The 15,797-nt window shown below is 40.1% G+C and overlaps 1 protein-coding gene across 1 annotated transcript in view; it reads left to right on the top strand.

The window, feature by feature from the left end:
* NAV3 (neuron navigator 3) overlaps window positions 1-15,797 on the top strand; it is a 608,990-nt gene that overhangs the window by 182,042 nt on the left and 411,151 nt on the right. The window lies entirely within an intron of this gene.

The raw sequence follows: 15,797 nt of genomic DNA, 5'->3' as shown, positions 1-15,797 counted from the left end.
TTCAGTAGGATGATAACCTCCTTATGAAGGTACTATACTTCTCAAAATCATGAATCCTTAAGCTCATCAAAGTCGTGTTCTGGGATTGCATCACTGATAATATAGTCTCTGAACAAGTATAAACAGGAGCTGAAAGTTTTATACTATTCAAACTGTGATTAATAGAAATGAATGTGAAGATTTCCTTATCCATGTAATCAAATTGTTCAGATTTCATTTGATGGTTAAGCATATTCTTGAACTATCATATCGTCATTTAAAAGAATGTTTGAAAAGAATTAGTATCCATATAGGAAAAAGGCTTGGTATGTACTGTTATGATAAAGTAGACTACGTAAGTGTTTCATCAGTATATTTGCAACACTTTCCCCTTAAAATGTATTTTAAAAAGACTAGAAGATGCTATACCAAAAGTGTTAGTGATCCTCTCTGATAAAATTATAGATCATTTTCTTTTTTGTTACACTGTTTTATTTTCTGTATTATTTTAATGAACATGTATTTAAAAATAAAATGGGAAAAAAGTTCCTTTTAAAATTATAAAAAGTAGTTTACTAGAGAAGGGAAATTGTATATAGTAGTGAAGCATAAAATCGTGTCATCAAACAGAGTTCTCCATCCTCATTAATAAATGTGTATATAATTTGATGACATCAATTATTATCTTTGGGACAAAGAAATAATCAATTTAGTGATTACTAAGATTGACTATCTCATATGACTCTCACATGACTAAGTTAAAATGTACATTGAAATTTGTAATTTTCTCAAATTATTAATAAAAACAAGCATTAATAGCCTTTAAAAATGTAAATTTAATAGAAGTCTTTTTGATACTACCCAGTGCCACTTTGTGAGAATAAATTATGGGAGTCTGTACTTACATACTGCTTTGTAATGACACTTTTGTGGCAATTGGTCACATTACTTATTTCCTCTGCAAGTGTCAGTTTTGGATAAATGTTATGAAGTCATTGACATTTGTGGTTTTGAATTGAAATTTTGTCACCACACTGAAAGAAACCTCACCCAGAGGGTATGTATTAAATTTTTGGTGTTTACCCATGAGTTGAGTGGAATCAGCACTAAAATAATATCTCAGTGAGCATAAAACCAACCATTCCAATAAGATGGACATATAGGCAATGCCTCGTTTTATTGTGCTTTGTTTATCACTCTTTGCAGACTTTGCCTTTTTTTTTTTTTAACAAACTGGCAATTTATGGTAACCTTGTGTTGAACAAGTCTGATGACACAGTTTTTTCAATAGCATTTCCTCATTCATGTCTCCTTATAACGTTTAGGTAATTCTCACAGTATTTCAAACTTTTTCATTATTATTTTCTTTGTTATGGTGATCTGCAATCAGTGAGTTTTGGTGCTATGACAGCAAAAACATTATAATAACCTGAAGGCTCAGATGATAGCAGTTTTTAGCAATAAGTATATTTTGATTGAAGTGTATACATTGTTATTTTAGACATAATACTATTGAACAATTAATGACTGCAGTATGGTATAAGCATGCCTTCTGTATGCACTGGAAAACCAAAATATTTGTGCAATCCACTATACTGTGATATTCACTTTATTGTGATGGTTTGGAACTGAATCCATAATCTCTCTAAGGTGCCTGCATTCTGAAATTGAGTTCTGTGCAGCTTGTTTATACTCAGATCATCCAGGACTGCTGAAAAAGAGAATTAACAACAGTCTTAAACTGCTCATTGGAAAGAACTAATATGTACATCTTGTGCTACACAACTTAATAAAGTTCTATGTGAATAAGTATGAGAGGTACCTTCTAGAACTGAGCAAATACTGGATGGAGTTAAACAGACAAGACGACTTTACTATTCATGTCTGTTGCAATAGGGGTTAAGACTATTGCAGTGAGATTATTCAAGATTATACAATAGAGGAAAGAGATTGTTTTAATTATGCTGAACCAAAGAAACAGTAGAATTTTTAAGTACTTGTAATGAGCTAGTGGAAAAGTTGATGGAATAACTGTGGGTAGGTCAGTCAGTGTGTTTGCAATAATGGCAATTTACCTAATTTAGGCTCCTACCTTCCACAGAGACTGGAAAATTAAGGCTAAATCTTTACTGATGATAAAATTTCAAAGAGATGTTTCCCAGGTCCTTGAGAAAGACTTTTCTAGTAGTAGAAGAAACCAGAGGCCGGGAAATGATTTATATCTGAAAGAGAGAAAGAATTTACAAAATCAGGTTTTTAGAAGGAAATCTAAGAAAAGAGAAGGCAAGGGCCAAAGGCAGGAAGAAACTTATCTAAATCTTAGTGATGCCGAGGGTGCTCTTAAGGGCATCTTGGTTACATTCATTGTCCTTGGAGGCAGAACGAACGTAGACAATTCTTAACATAAGAACTTAGGTTCTGTCTTTGATCTGGTTTCTGTATGTTGATGTCAGTTCTTTATGCATTTTCTGTAGTGCATAACAATAACCACACACCTAGTGGCTTGAAACAGCACACATTTATTTATCTCACAGTTTCTGTGGGTCAGGGATTGCTTATGCTCTGTTGAAATCAGTGTGTTGACCACGGTGGTGTTTTCTAGTAGACACTCAAGTTTGAAAGCATCTACTCCCTCCACTTGCATGATTATAACCAACATTCTATTGGTTAGAATCAAGTCACATTTTCCACACACACTCAATGGAAGAATTGTACTTAGAGATGTAAATACCAAGAGGCTTCCCTAACAGTCTTATGTGCCATATCCTTCATTTGAAAAATTTGTGAAATTAAAGCAGTGTCACTAATAACAGTTTCCTTAGATCTGTAGGAGTCCTCAAGTTGCTGCTAGAGAAGTTTGGTGATGAAGGTGATGTCCTCATATCATACAGCTCTGATTCTCTAAATCTCCTTTACCCTGAACAGCGTGCTGAGGTTTCTTGTGAAATTTGTTTTTTTTTTTTTCCTTTTCTTCTCTTTTTTTTTTTAATGAAATTCTTCTCTTTCCTTCAAAATATAATAAAAAATGCACTGCACCAGATAATACGTCTGACCACACTAGCTGGAAAAGCCATGATTCAAATAAAATTTAAAATGAAAACTTCATGAATTAATGCTTAGTGTTATGAATTTGACCAATTATAGTTATGTGACTTGTCCTAGAGAGATTTTAAAGATTCCCTATATTGTGCAAAGAGCCTGTAAGTTGGGGGTTTACTTTGCACAGAGGCACATAGAAACAATTCAGTCAAACTTTTCCACACAGTTTCACACTGTTTTTCCCCTCTGCATTTCCTTGCATCTTTCATAGCTGTACCTTCTCAAAGAAATTATCCCACTTGAAATAGGATAATAAGAAAATCCTAGTGGAGCTGAAAGTAGTATCCAGATGAAAAAGGAAGAAGCCACACGTTGCTCTCATTCTAAACTTTTATTACTTAGTTGCACTTTCCACATTTGAGAGCATACTTAATTTGTCCCCACTTTTTATTTGCAAAGTTCTCTTTTCTGTCTTAGCGTGAAAATGGAGCATCTGCTGATGCAATGTCCTGGGCTGTGTTTACAGACTCTCTGGAGGTGAGGTGGAAGTGGAAGGAGCATGGGAAGAATCAGTTCCTTAGCAATTGTTTTTCTCATTATGTTGTAAAGCAGCCCATTTCAAGTTATCCTTGGAACATATTTTTTTTATATTCATACACCATTGACTCTATTGTGATCATTTATTTTCAATTTATAGTATTAAGGTTGTCATTTTAAAAGATGCTATATTAAAGTCCAGTTTGGGCTATGGATTCCAGCTCCCACTTCATGTTTTACGTATCAGGACTATTGCAACCAGTCTTCTCCTTTGTGCTTATAAAGTGTAAGTGCATGACCTTTCCAGGCCTAATGGGAGAACCCGCCCAGAAGGAGCACATGGAACCTGAAATTGTGAAGGAAGGTAAGCAAGGGCAGGTTTGGTGGCCTCTGATCATCGGTGTCTGGCAACCTCATTGCATTCCTTCGAGATAGGCTGGGAATAGGATCAAACAGAAGAAGGCTTAAGTGAGTCCAACAGTTGAGCTTACCAGGGAAGAGAGTGGTGCACAGAGCATGCAGTAGAAGAGAAGATCACAGTGTAAGCCTCCAAGGAACTCAGCATCTTGTTGAGGTGGTGTGGGTTATGTAGAGAATAAATTAAGTATTATGGGAATTAAAATGACGGGCACTTTTTTTTTAAGTGGGGGGATGATGGGGCAAGGCTTCATGGAAAAGGACGTGTTTGATCTGGATCATATGGAATGAATAGGACGGGAAATGGAGATTATAAGGGTAAGAATGTTTTATATTATAGGAAACTGCATTAGTAAAAGGATGGCCATCTGGGGCTTAAGGCATAGAGCTTATTTGTAGATATATGCATTTCGATTTGCCTGGAGTTCAGATTCCATGTGGCTGAGAGAGGGAGGAGGGACAAAAGGAGAGAGAATTTTGGAAAGGCAAACAGAAGCAAATCATAATGCCCCTAGTCAGTTAGGAAGACTTGATGAGTTTTTTCATGGCTATATGTGTTGCGGGCAGATTGGAGTTAGAGTGCAGTGATTCAAACCACAAACTTTGGGATCAGAGCAACTTGGGTTTCCATCGTTACTCTGTCATCCGCAAACTGTGTAAACTTGTTTAGTACATAATGCTTCTCACCTTCCCCCCTCAATAAATGAGGAGCAATAATGCTAATTGCTTCAAGGCAGTTATTAGGTAAAGTGCTTAGGCTGGTACCTGCCACTCCTTAACAGTAGTCTGTGAGCAGTAGCTATTATCATGCTAAAAAGAAGGATGAAAATCCCATTTCAACACAGTTATTCTGTTGATTGTGAGTGGAGATATAACAATCCCTCTCCCATAAACTGAAGCTGTTCCTGCTGGATTGAGCTTCTTACCAAATGGATGAGAATGCTGGACTGAGTAGGAGTCCAGTGATCTCATGGGGAGATAACCTGAAACCAAAGTTACATAGAAGAATATGCAGTCGAACAGTCAACGAAGAGAGGAAGAATCTAGGGATAAGGTAACAGAAAGCAAAGAGAAACTAAAGGAGATGGAAGCTGGTGAAATTAAGCCTGGAATTAATTCATTGAGGTTTTAAGGCTGGGAGAGATTTGTTCAGTTCAGTCGCTCAGTCGTGTCCGACTCTTTGTGACCCCATGAATCGCAGCACGCCTTGCCTCCCTGTCCATCACCAACTCCCGGAGTTCACCCCAACCCATGTCCATTGAGTTGGTGATGCCATCCAACCATCTCATCCTCTGCCGTCCCCTTCTCCTCCTGCCCTCAATCTTTCCCAGCATCATGGTCTTTTCCAATGAGTCAACTCTTCACATCAGGTGGCCAAAGTATTGGAGTTTCAGCTTCAGCATCAGTCCTTCCAGTGAACACCCAGGACTGATCTCCTTTAGGATGGACTGGTTGGATCTCCTTGCAGCCCAAGGGACTGTCAGCAGTCTTCTAGGAGCCTGTAACTATGAGTTGTTCAAAGAGGAATCTGTTATGATACTTCCCTCATCTAGACAGAAGGGGGTAATAGTTCTTTATCCTTTCTATGAACATTTGATTGTCATTGTCATAAGATACACATCATGAATGGGAGTTCAGACTACATTCTGATTGAAGTCAGGATCTGAAAATGTAGATAGTGGAGCACATAGCGCTGTCAGAAGGTGGGCCATGCAGGGAAAATGCAACAAGGACAGTATCACCCTAAGGAAGGACGATGTAACTGATATTCCATCATCAAAAACAGGAAGTTACCTGCCAAAGGCAGGTCAAGGTTAGAGGTGCAGTGAGAGTCAGCAGTAGAGCTTCTCCTATGGCAGGAGTCAGTGAGTTTGGTCCGTGAAGCAGTTAGTTGACTAGCATGTTTTCCGTTTCTTGTTTGGCTGGAGGAGCAATATGTTGGGAAGACCAGTTTAGGTACAGTTGACATTGGGAGACGTATCCATCAAGGATCTTAGCACCAAGCTACAGTAGCTAACACATGAGAGAGGAATGGATATTAATTAGGATGATGCAAGGTCAGTGACTCCAGTGAGAAGCAGGAGGTTCAGACTCGGGAAATGAAGAGAAGCTATAGGCACAGCCCAGGGTGAAGACCATGTGGTCTTCATGCCTCCACTCTGACCTCCAGTGCCTCCCAATTTAATTTATGGTATCACTTACTCAACACTGAAAACCTCAGAGAGCCTCACATTGACCTGAAATCTGTCCGTGCCTGGCTTCTGTCTGTCCTGAACAGGGTCATGCTAATATGTTACTTTGACTTCCTTAGCGAGAAGTAGCCACTGTTTCCTAAGACAGTGTGCGATGCGGTGTGGCGGCGATGGGGAAAATTCTCTAAACAGAGATGGATGCTAATTGGAAAAGGGTTAGCATGTTAGACAGAAATGTTCCTAGGAGGTCCTGAGGTGGAGAAGCAGGAGGAGAGGGGAGCAGACTGAAGAGGTGAAGGGACAAAGAAGGCAAGGCAACTTCTCCAGACCCATCCCGGTACTGATGACACATTGGTATTTTAAGTATGGATTCAAGAGGAAGGTGGAAACAGAACTGATCCTTGAAGGGTTGAGGAGAAATAAGCCAAAAGACATTCCAGATGACAAAACAAGTCTGTGTGTATGCACAGAAGGGCAGAGCTTTGTGGCCGTTCCTGCCGTGCTCGTAAGCAGGTTGATATTCCTGGAGTGGGAGGCCTGGAATATGTGTGAGCTGTTTACTCCATAGTCTTACTGATGAAAGGAATGTAGGAAAGGAAAGTTCTCCTTCTTCGTAGATCCTTTGGCTATTCTAGTAATTACATTGCTATGAAACAGATTAATAAGAAAAAACAACAAACATTTTAATTTTGAAGGTATGGGGAACCCATAGAAATATGAGACTCAGAGAAGACACCAAAAGAGGCAGCTTTAGACAAAGAATGCGTTTGTGAAGAATTGACAAGACAAAGAAGTGTGGGCTTAGAGAAGTAATTTGGGGTAGAAATAGCAAGGTTTGTTTATACAGTCTTCTCAACTCTATGAATTCTCTCTCTGAGGAGATAGCTAAGAAGTCTTTCTCTTCCTCCTGGTGCAGGAAGAACATCTTTGACACGGGAGAGTCATCTCCTGTGTATTCTTGTACTGGCTGTTTCTTAAGTAGCTTTAATTCAAAATCATCGATATCTCAAAGTGGCATTTTGGGGCAGCCTACCCTGAATGCCATCAGGAATAATGGTGGGCCTGGTGGCTCAGAGGTTAAAGCGTCTGCCTGGAATGTGGGAGACCGGGGTTTGATCCCTGGATTGGGAAGATCCCCTGGAGAAAAGTGAAGTCGCTCAGTCGTGTCCGACACTTTGCGACCCCGTGAACTGTAGCCTACCAGGCTCCTCCGTTCTTGGGATTCTCCAGGCAAGAATACTGGAGTGGGTTGCCATTTCCTTCTCCAGGGATTGAACTTCCTGACCCAGGGATCGAACCCAGGTCTCCCACATTGCGGGCAGACTCTTTAACCTCTGAGCCACCACATGGCAACCCACTCCAGTCCTCTTGCCTGGAGAATCATGGAGGGAGGAGCCTGGTAGGCTACAGCCCTCAGTCCGTGGGGTTGCAAAGAGTCGGACACGACTAAGTGACTTCACTTTCACTTTCTTTCATAGTAGCTTTAAGATGACTTTTATCAGGGGGACAATTTGCTCGGTATATACTTTGGAAACCCAAGAAATGCATAGTCATCCATCCTTCCAAATCCCTCAGTAACAGGGCCTGTGTATCTTGAGATGAGGAGAGGTTTGTCATGTTAAACCTTAAAATAGTCAAGCCTTAGCAGGAGCTGAATAATCTTTTTTGATGAGAGTAGATTTATAAGAATTTTGGCTTGGAGTTTGGGATCAAATTCTCGCACCTAAGCTGTGGGAGCCCACAAAATCTTTCCAATAAAAATCATTGCAGTTAGATTTTTGCCAAATAATGCCTCTTTAAAAAAAAAATCCCCATTTAAGTCATTTCACAAGAATAATTGAAAATGGCTATTTTGTTATGCTAATGTTATGTGGTACTATTTATTTTTTTCGAGAATGTGATAGAGAATAAGATAATTCTGATTACGGTGAAATATGAGAACACTGATACTATTTTGTTTAGGTTTTTTCTTGAGTTAAACCTTTATATTTTTGGATTGTTCATCATATACCCGTTTGCCTGTTATCATTTCCAAATGGTGACTATTATCCATGTACTTTAATATTCTTCACATGTCATTTTAATGTTATTCATATGTTAAAACTGAAGTGACTTTTTTTGTCTTTGTAACACTAGGATAATTTAAAGAGAATGGTTTGAAACATCATTCTATTTTTTTGTAAAATGGGCCAAATAAAATATTTTTGTTCATTTGGGCAGCATATCCACAGCCATGTAGTTTAAATAATAAGCATAATTTCTTTGGACATTTTGAAGCAGTTCAGATGGAGGTAGTGCATAAGGTGGATCCTTGGAAAAGGTCATGTTAAAGCTGATATTGAGACATGGGGTTACGGCTGCAAGAACTATATTGGAGAAATCCCTGCATCTTTAACTCTTGCCTTTTTGCTGTCCTCACACCTCTAGCTTGTACCATCTCTGACTTCCCAGGGTCTTTCTTTCCTAATCCTATCAGCAATGGAATTGAAGTCTTAGAATCACATTGTTCTTCTGAAAGATGTCTTGGCCTTTCATCTCTCAGCACGTATTATTTTCACTTCTGTTATGCCATTTCTCTGCTCTATCATTCCTGATCTTTTGTTCCCCATTATAGCTCAGCACTCAAGAAAGAAGACCTTTGAAGCTTAAGAACTATTTATTACTTTAAGTTGATTGATGAGTACTTCCTTCATCCTCTCATGTGATTGGACAATGTCATCCTGAGGTTGAAGGGTGATGGCTCCCAGAGACAACTATGGAGAAACAGAGTTCTTATGTGTGTGGCTTACCTGTCCCCATCTGTCCTTTAAGGCCGGCAGCACTTGCTTAGATACCCAGAAGGTAACTGAGGTACAAACACTCATGTGACCAACATATTTTACTGGCATTGTTTCCTTTAGGATGTATTCACTGTCTAACGGATAAGAATTTCCATAAAGCAGTGATTCCTAGAACTAAGTTAAACAGTTTTTTAAAAATAATCTTCTTTGTTATTTAGCAGGTTTTTTGGGAAACTGTTCATTTTATGTAAACGTGGTTTACCAAGTCGAGACTGTTTTGTAGATCATCATTAAGTTATTATGGAGTGTACAGATGCAGTCTGGTAGTTGTACAGATATACATATTTTAAAATTATTCATGGACTTATCTTGATAATGATTAGATCTATATTTAAATGGCAACCTGTTTGAAAGTATTTTGGTATTATCAGTGTGTCATTAGCTCTGTTAGTTTGTGAACAACGAAAAAAGAGATGATTGAGAGACAGTATATTATGAAGTTCAAAATGCTGAAGCTAGATTATTTGTGTTCCAGTTCTAATTCCACGGATTATTAATCCTCTGACCCAGAGTCAGACATTTGACTCTGCTGTACCTTGGTGTTTCATTTGTTAATATAAAGTATAGTTAATCCTCATGGGATTGCAGTGAATATCAATAGACCCAAATAATGTCTTTACTGTTGATTTTATGGAGGTGTATTGAATGCATATATGTGAATTCCTTACTGTTATTAGAGTTATTTAGATTGATGCAGGAAGATTTCTAGTAAAATTAGAATAAATGCATATATGTGAATTCCTTACTGTTATTAGAGTTATTCAGATTGATGCTGAGAGATTTCTAGTAAAATTAGAATTTCTAAATGTTAGAAAGAAATGCAGCAGGCATTCAGTTCTCAGTCTGTGGTAGTGCTTCCAGTTTAAGCTGTGCTGAATGTGATCCCTCGAGGCAGCAGCCTGGCAAGAAGAGCAGTCCCGAGATGGGCCCCTGTGCGTGATCTTGGCTGAATTGCTTAACCCCTCCCTACCCCTGTTGCCTCATCTCGAAAAGTGCTAGCTTGGGTTACATGATCTCTAAGATGTCTTTCGTCTCTGAAGGTCTGTGAATCTTTCCGCATGCAGACTTAATGAACTTCACACATGCCATGTTCTTAAACACGTTTAGCCTTTAAAAAAAACAACAACAGACTTTCTCAGGTGTTTCCTCTTCCTCCTTCCCACCCCCCTTTTCCTTCTTCTCCCTTCTATTATGTAGAATTTGTAGAGATTCCAGGCCTAACTGCTGCTCTCAGGATGGGTAAGCAATAGGATGTCTGTTCCTAAGACACAGTAACTGAGATTTCTTGAGATTAAACTCTTATAGTAGATTAAAACAATAACAACAACAACAAAACTTCATGTTGCCTCTTGACAACATGATCTTCTCTATTTCCTGGCTCCTCAAACTCAGTCCCTCCCCTGCCTCTCCTCACCCTGCGCAGGGTGTCCCTTTCTGCGTCATCTTCCCCAGCCAGAGCGCTGGAAGCGGTCTAACCACGTCCTTATCTCCTACCCCAGCCATGGGCTTCCCTGGGGGCTCGGCTGGTAAAGGACCCGCCTGCAAATGGAAGAGACACAAGAAGAAGCACTGTTCCGATCACTGGGTAGGGGAGATCCCCGGGACAAGGAAAGGCCAGCCCACTCTAGTATTCTTGCCTGGAAAATTCCGTGGACAGAGAAGCGTGGCGGGCTAGTCGGACCTGGGGTCAAAGTCGGACGTGGCTGAGTCTGCGCGCACACACACACCCCATCCACAGTAATCCAGTAACCACGTCGTGGCTCTTCTGCTTCCCGCATGTCCTAGTCCGCCTGCTCCATTTCCGTTGCCACCGCCTCGTTTCAGGCTCTGATCATTTCTCACTTGGATCATGCCAGCTCACCTATTTCCCTCATTCTGTTATCAAATCTTTCCAGTAAATTTTCCATTTCTCCGCCAAAGTGGGATTTCCTGGAATGAAAATGTGTATCTGATTATCATATCCCTCCCATAGTAAATTTTTCCAGTTTCTTATCAGCTTTTCATCAGCTGCCTCATGCGCACATGATTACTTGGCTTATTAGTCATTAGTCCCCGCTTTTCCTGCCCCCCTTACCCTCTAACTCTTATTGAACTGCTTTATTTTCCCTAGTCTATTTTCTGGTACCCACCACCTACCTTTATCCTCCTGTTCCCACTTTCTGTTATACTTTTCTCTCCCTCATCTGTCCTGTGTCTGCCAGGTAAGTATTGATACTTTCAAGATGCAGCAAATCTGTTCTGCAGTCTACCTCTGTGAAACTTCCCTTTCTACCCTGCTAGCTCACATCACATGTAACAAGCCTATTTCTGGTACCCCTACTGTCATTTTTAATATAAACACCCATAAAAGAAAAGTTATAGCAAAGCTTCGCACACTAGAGCTGAGATGCACGGTGAACACATGATATCTTGCACTGAGTTGATGTCCTTCACACAGGCTCACATCTTCTGACTCACCAGAAAAAAAGGTAATGAGACAGCTGGCAACTGTAAAATAGATATATACAGCAGGCTCTTTAGGTGATGCTTAGCATCCCTAGGAGAAAATACTCAACCTTGGGTTCAGGCCTCTGCCCCATTTTAGGTTTCTTTCCTAGACTGGTCTGCATATAAGGTATTGAGGAGTAAGTGACTTTCATTATCTTGTAGGTAAAGAGTTGAGATTCTTAGGTTCTGGAGCTTCTGTCTTCTCTGACCCCTGGGTTGATGACCCTTGCCCATCTGGTGCTGGTCTTGGCAGGTGGGGGCAGCTACTAGTGTAACTTGCAGTCTGGCTTTGTGGCTTGGGCAAGGCCCACTTTTGCCTCCAGTTGACCAGATGTTGCTTGTTTTAGAGGCTTTCTGGCCTTTGAGGCTCTGCATTATCCTCTGTGGGGTTTGAGATCTGGATATTTATCCCAGCGTATGGGATTCACTACTCAGAGGACTCACTGCTACTTGAGTGACTCTCAACTCACTGTCCAGTGATATAAGAACATTCAGGAGTAAAAACCAGATTCTCTGTGTCTGACCACCTGACTCAGGTACCTTCTGCAGAGCAAAGTCCTCCTTATCTTGCTGCTTTCCTTTATGTACCTTATGTTTTTAAGGCATTTCATTCCACCTCTCCCTTCTCCCCATATACCCATTTAGTATCGTCTTTCAAAGGAGGTGAAAATGAGGAAGAGAAAAAGGCAAGACCCTTGACCTCAGTTTGGCATTTTCTTAGTACCTGTAGGACAGTAAGAAGGGTTTCCTTTCATTTTGTCATTTCTTCCTTCTGGCTCATCCTATGAGATGGTCATCAGGATGGGCACTAATGATAAAGGAGGGAATTTTCCTGGCATATGAAACAGGCTCTCTGATGAGATGGAACAGACTTAGCTCATAGAAACTTACTATGTATGTTTTCAAGATATTGTCTCATTTAGTCCCTTTAGTCACAACTCCCTTATGCTATCATAACTCCTATTTTGAGAAGAGGAGGTAAGACTCACAAAAAGTTATCAGTAGCCCATGGCTATCCACAGGCATGCAGTAGGACCCCACATCTATATGTATTCCTCTAGAATCTACCTAAGCACCAAGCATCTTGCATTTTTTCCTCACCATCATCTAACACTAGTACCATTCTTACTGCCAGACTTGCTTTATTTCAGCTCCTCCAAATTTTCTTTTTGTTGTTGTTTTCATCTCCGGACCATCTGCTTTCCTCTCTGTTTAGAATTCTTTATCTTCCAACATGCAGCAGATGAAAAGCTCAGTTCACCAATGCAGGTGCCAAGCAATAAAATTGTCTTTGTTTCATAATTCAATTGTTACTTTAACCTGTCTCTTGTCAGGCTGGCAAAAAAATTAATCTTCACCCTTTCTCAAGGCCCACTCATATACCCACCTGCCATGGTGCACATATATCCTGTAGGGCTAAGGCACTGGATGGGGGTCATGGGGGTCACGACCACCGTCTCCAGGGAGCGCTGCTGGACGGAGACCCCTGCTGATGTGCCCTGAAATCCATCAGCCCCCTGACACAGAATTCCCGGCGCTGCTCTCCACCAGCTGCTAAGCAGAACAGAGATGTGACGGTAGGTTGATGGCTGAAAGGCATGGGATTCCTCTGATGGTCAGCTCTGGTTCACGGACTCCCCTCAGCTCTGCTCAACTGTCCTTTGATTGCTCAGCACTTTGAGGCACTTTCGCTCTCAACCGTCCTTCCCTTTTTCCTTCCCTGGGATCAGACTGGTACAGTCTGAATGAAGGCACTCACAACCTTTTAGGTCTCCCTGTCTATTTTCTTGCATAGCTGTTTCCTATAGGAAAACCTTAGCACATTTAATCCTGTCTTGGTGTCTGTTTGCAAGAGCTCCCTTCCTGGGAGTTCTCTGGTGGCCAGGTGATTAGAATATGGCCCTGTCACTGCTGTGGCCCATGTCCCCCGTCAGGGAACTGAGATCCCACAAGTCATGTCGTGTAGCCAAAACTAACTAAACAAAAATATTAAAACAAAAACAAACAAACAGACAAAACTCTTTACTAACAGGTAGGGGATTTGGACATCAAATCATCACTTTCCAGCAGTTTCTACCAGGAGGCATGTGTCTTTGTGGACGTATTACTGTGCCCCTTCAAGTCTGCTGACTCCCACCGGTGCTTTCTGTACTTCCAGTGTGAGTCTTCAGAGAGGCTGCCTGTGGTCCTCTGTGCTGGTCACCCTAAGAAGCTGAACACTTTCTTAGGCTTTGCTGATGCCAAACTGGCTCCATCCATACACCCAGTGAGGTTGCCCTCTATGAACTTAATTTCACTGAGAAAACACGGGCAATAATGAAATGAGTGAGCGAATAAGTAAAATAATTATATCTGATGGTTAACCTTGTGAAGGAAAAAAATAATAGAAGTATAAAGAGAACTGGGTAATGCTATATTGAAATCAGGAAGGTTTCATTGAGAAGGTAGTATTTTGTCTAAGACTGAAAGAGAAGTGACAATTATTTCTTAATGCCTTCTGTTTATGATGTTATAGCAGTTAAGTTGTAGCATCCATCTTAAAATGAAGAAGAGTCAGGAATCTGTTTCTAGTCAAGTCTTCTTACAAACTATGAAGTAAAATCTTGGGCAATAAGTAAACTCAGGTACTCCATTTTCTTATTGTTATTTAAATGAGATGGTTTTAAAGATCACTTCACTTCTTATGGTCCTCAAGTTGTAATCAGTCTACAACCTAGCTATTGGTCAAGATGACTGATCTTGCCAGCTATCTATCTAAATAAAAATATATTTTTTAACATCAGCCTTTTTCAGAGCACCATGCAGCAAGTCCCGAGAAACCTGGGTTTGAGTACTGGTTTGTTTTCATCTAAGATGTATGATCTTGGTTCAGGTTTCAACTTCTTTTTACTATAAAATGAAAATAAGAGTGCTTTTTCATATTGTGTATCAGAATGGAGATTATGTGTGTATAATGCCTAGCACACATGAACAGTTTCTCTTGTTTTTATTTCATTTACAAAATATTCACAGAATATGCATTATTTTCCTCAAATTACAAATTTGAAAACCGAGGCACATAGAGAACAGCTTGCCCAGATATTAACTGTCAGTATCAGGGCTAATAAGAGTATTAATCAAGGTCTTGGGACACACTTGTTTTTTTCTATAACCTACTATTTACGTGTGGCCTTCTTTGAAAAGCACTATTTGTGGGTTATCAATATATATGTGCTTGTGTATGTTAAACTAATTCAAAAATTACATTGTGACTGCACTTCATTATGTACTTAGAGTAAGTAAATCAGTAACGTGTGTCCTGAATTAATTTTTTGTGTCAAAGGATTATACAGAAATTGTACACAGTAGAAAGTAGTTTAAAGATCATGTATTCAAATACTTTCATTTGATAAGTGAGGAAGTAACCAAGTTCAGGGTAGATAACACACACTGCATGTTTAATAAATTTGCTTTCAGTTCAGTCACTCAGTCGTGTCCGACTCTTTGTGACCCTATGGAAGGCAGCACGCCAGGCCTCCCTGTCCATCACGAACTCCCGGAGTTCACTCAAACTCATGTCCATTGAGTCAGTGATGCCATCCAGCCATCTCATCCTCTGTCATCCCCTTTTCCTCCCTCCTTTAATCTTTCCCAGCATCAGGGTCTTTTCGAATGAGTCAGTTCTTCACATCAGGTGGCCAAAGTATTGGAGTTTCAGCTTCAGCATCAGTGCATCCAATGAATATTCACGACTGATTTCCTTTAGGATTGACTGGTTGGATCCCCTTGCAGTCCAAGGAACTCTCAAGAGTCTTCTCCAACACCACAGTTCAAAAGCATCCATTCTTCAGCACTCAGCTTTCTTTATAGTCCAACTCTCACATCCATACATGACTACTGGAAAAATGGTAGCTTTGGCTAGATGGACCTTTGTTGGCAAAGTAATGTCTCTGCTTATTAATATGCTGTCTAGGTTGGTCATAACTTTTCTTCCAAGGAGTAAGCATCTTTGAATTTCAAGGGTGCAGTCACTATCTGCAGTGATTTTGGAGCCCCCAAAAATAAAGTCTGTCAGTGTTTGCATTGCTTCCCCATCTATCTGCCATGAAGTGATGGGACCAGATGCCATGATCTTAGTTTTCTGAATGTTGAGTTTTAAGCCAATTTTTTCCCTCTTCTCTTTCACTTTCATCAAGAGGCTCTTTAGTTCTTCTTTGTGTTCCCTTTTAAAACTCATTGTTTTTGTGATATATAAATACATTTAGTTTTAATATTGTTTTAAAATTATAAGCATAGAGAAATGCATAACTTTTGTAAGTATATAGTT

The sequence above is a fragment of the Oryx dammah genome, unplaced genomic scaffold (assembly GCF_014754425.2).
Source record: "Oryx dammah isolate SB20612 unplaced genomic scaffold, SCBI_Odam_1.1 HiC_scaffold_29, whole genome shotgun sequence".
Classification (NCBI taxonomy): domain Eukaryota; kingdom Metazoa; phylum Chordata; class Mammalia; order Artiodactyla; family Bovidae; genus Oryx; species Oryx dammah.
Note: the sequence above shows the minus strand (reverse complement) of the source record. Positions and strands in the feature narration are given on the sequence as shown.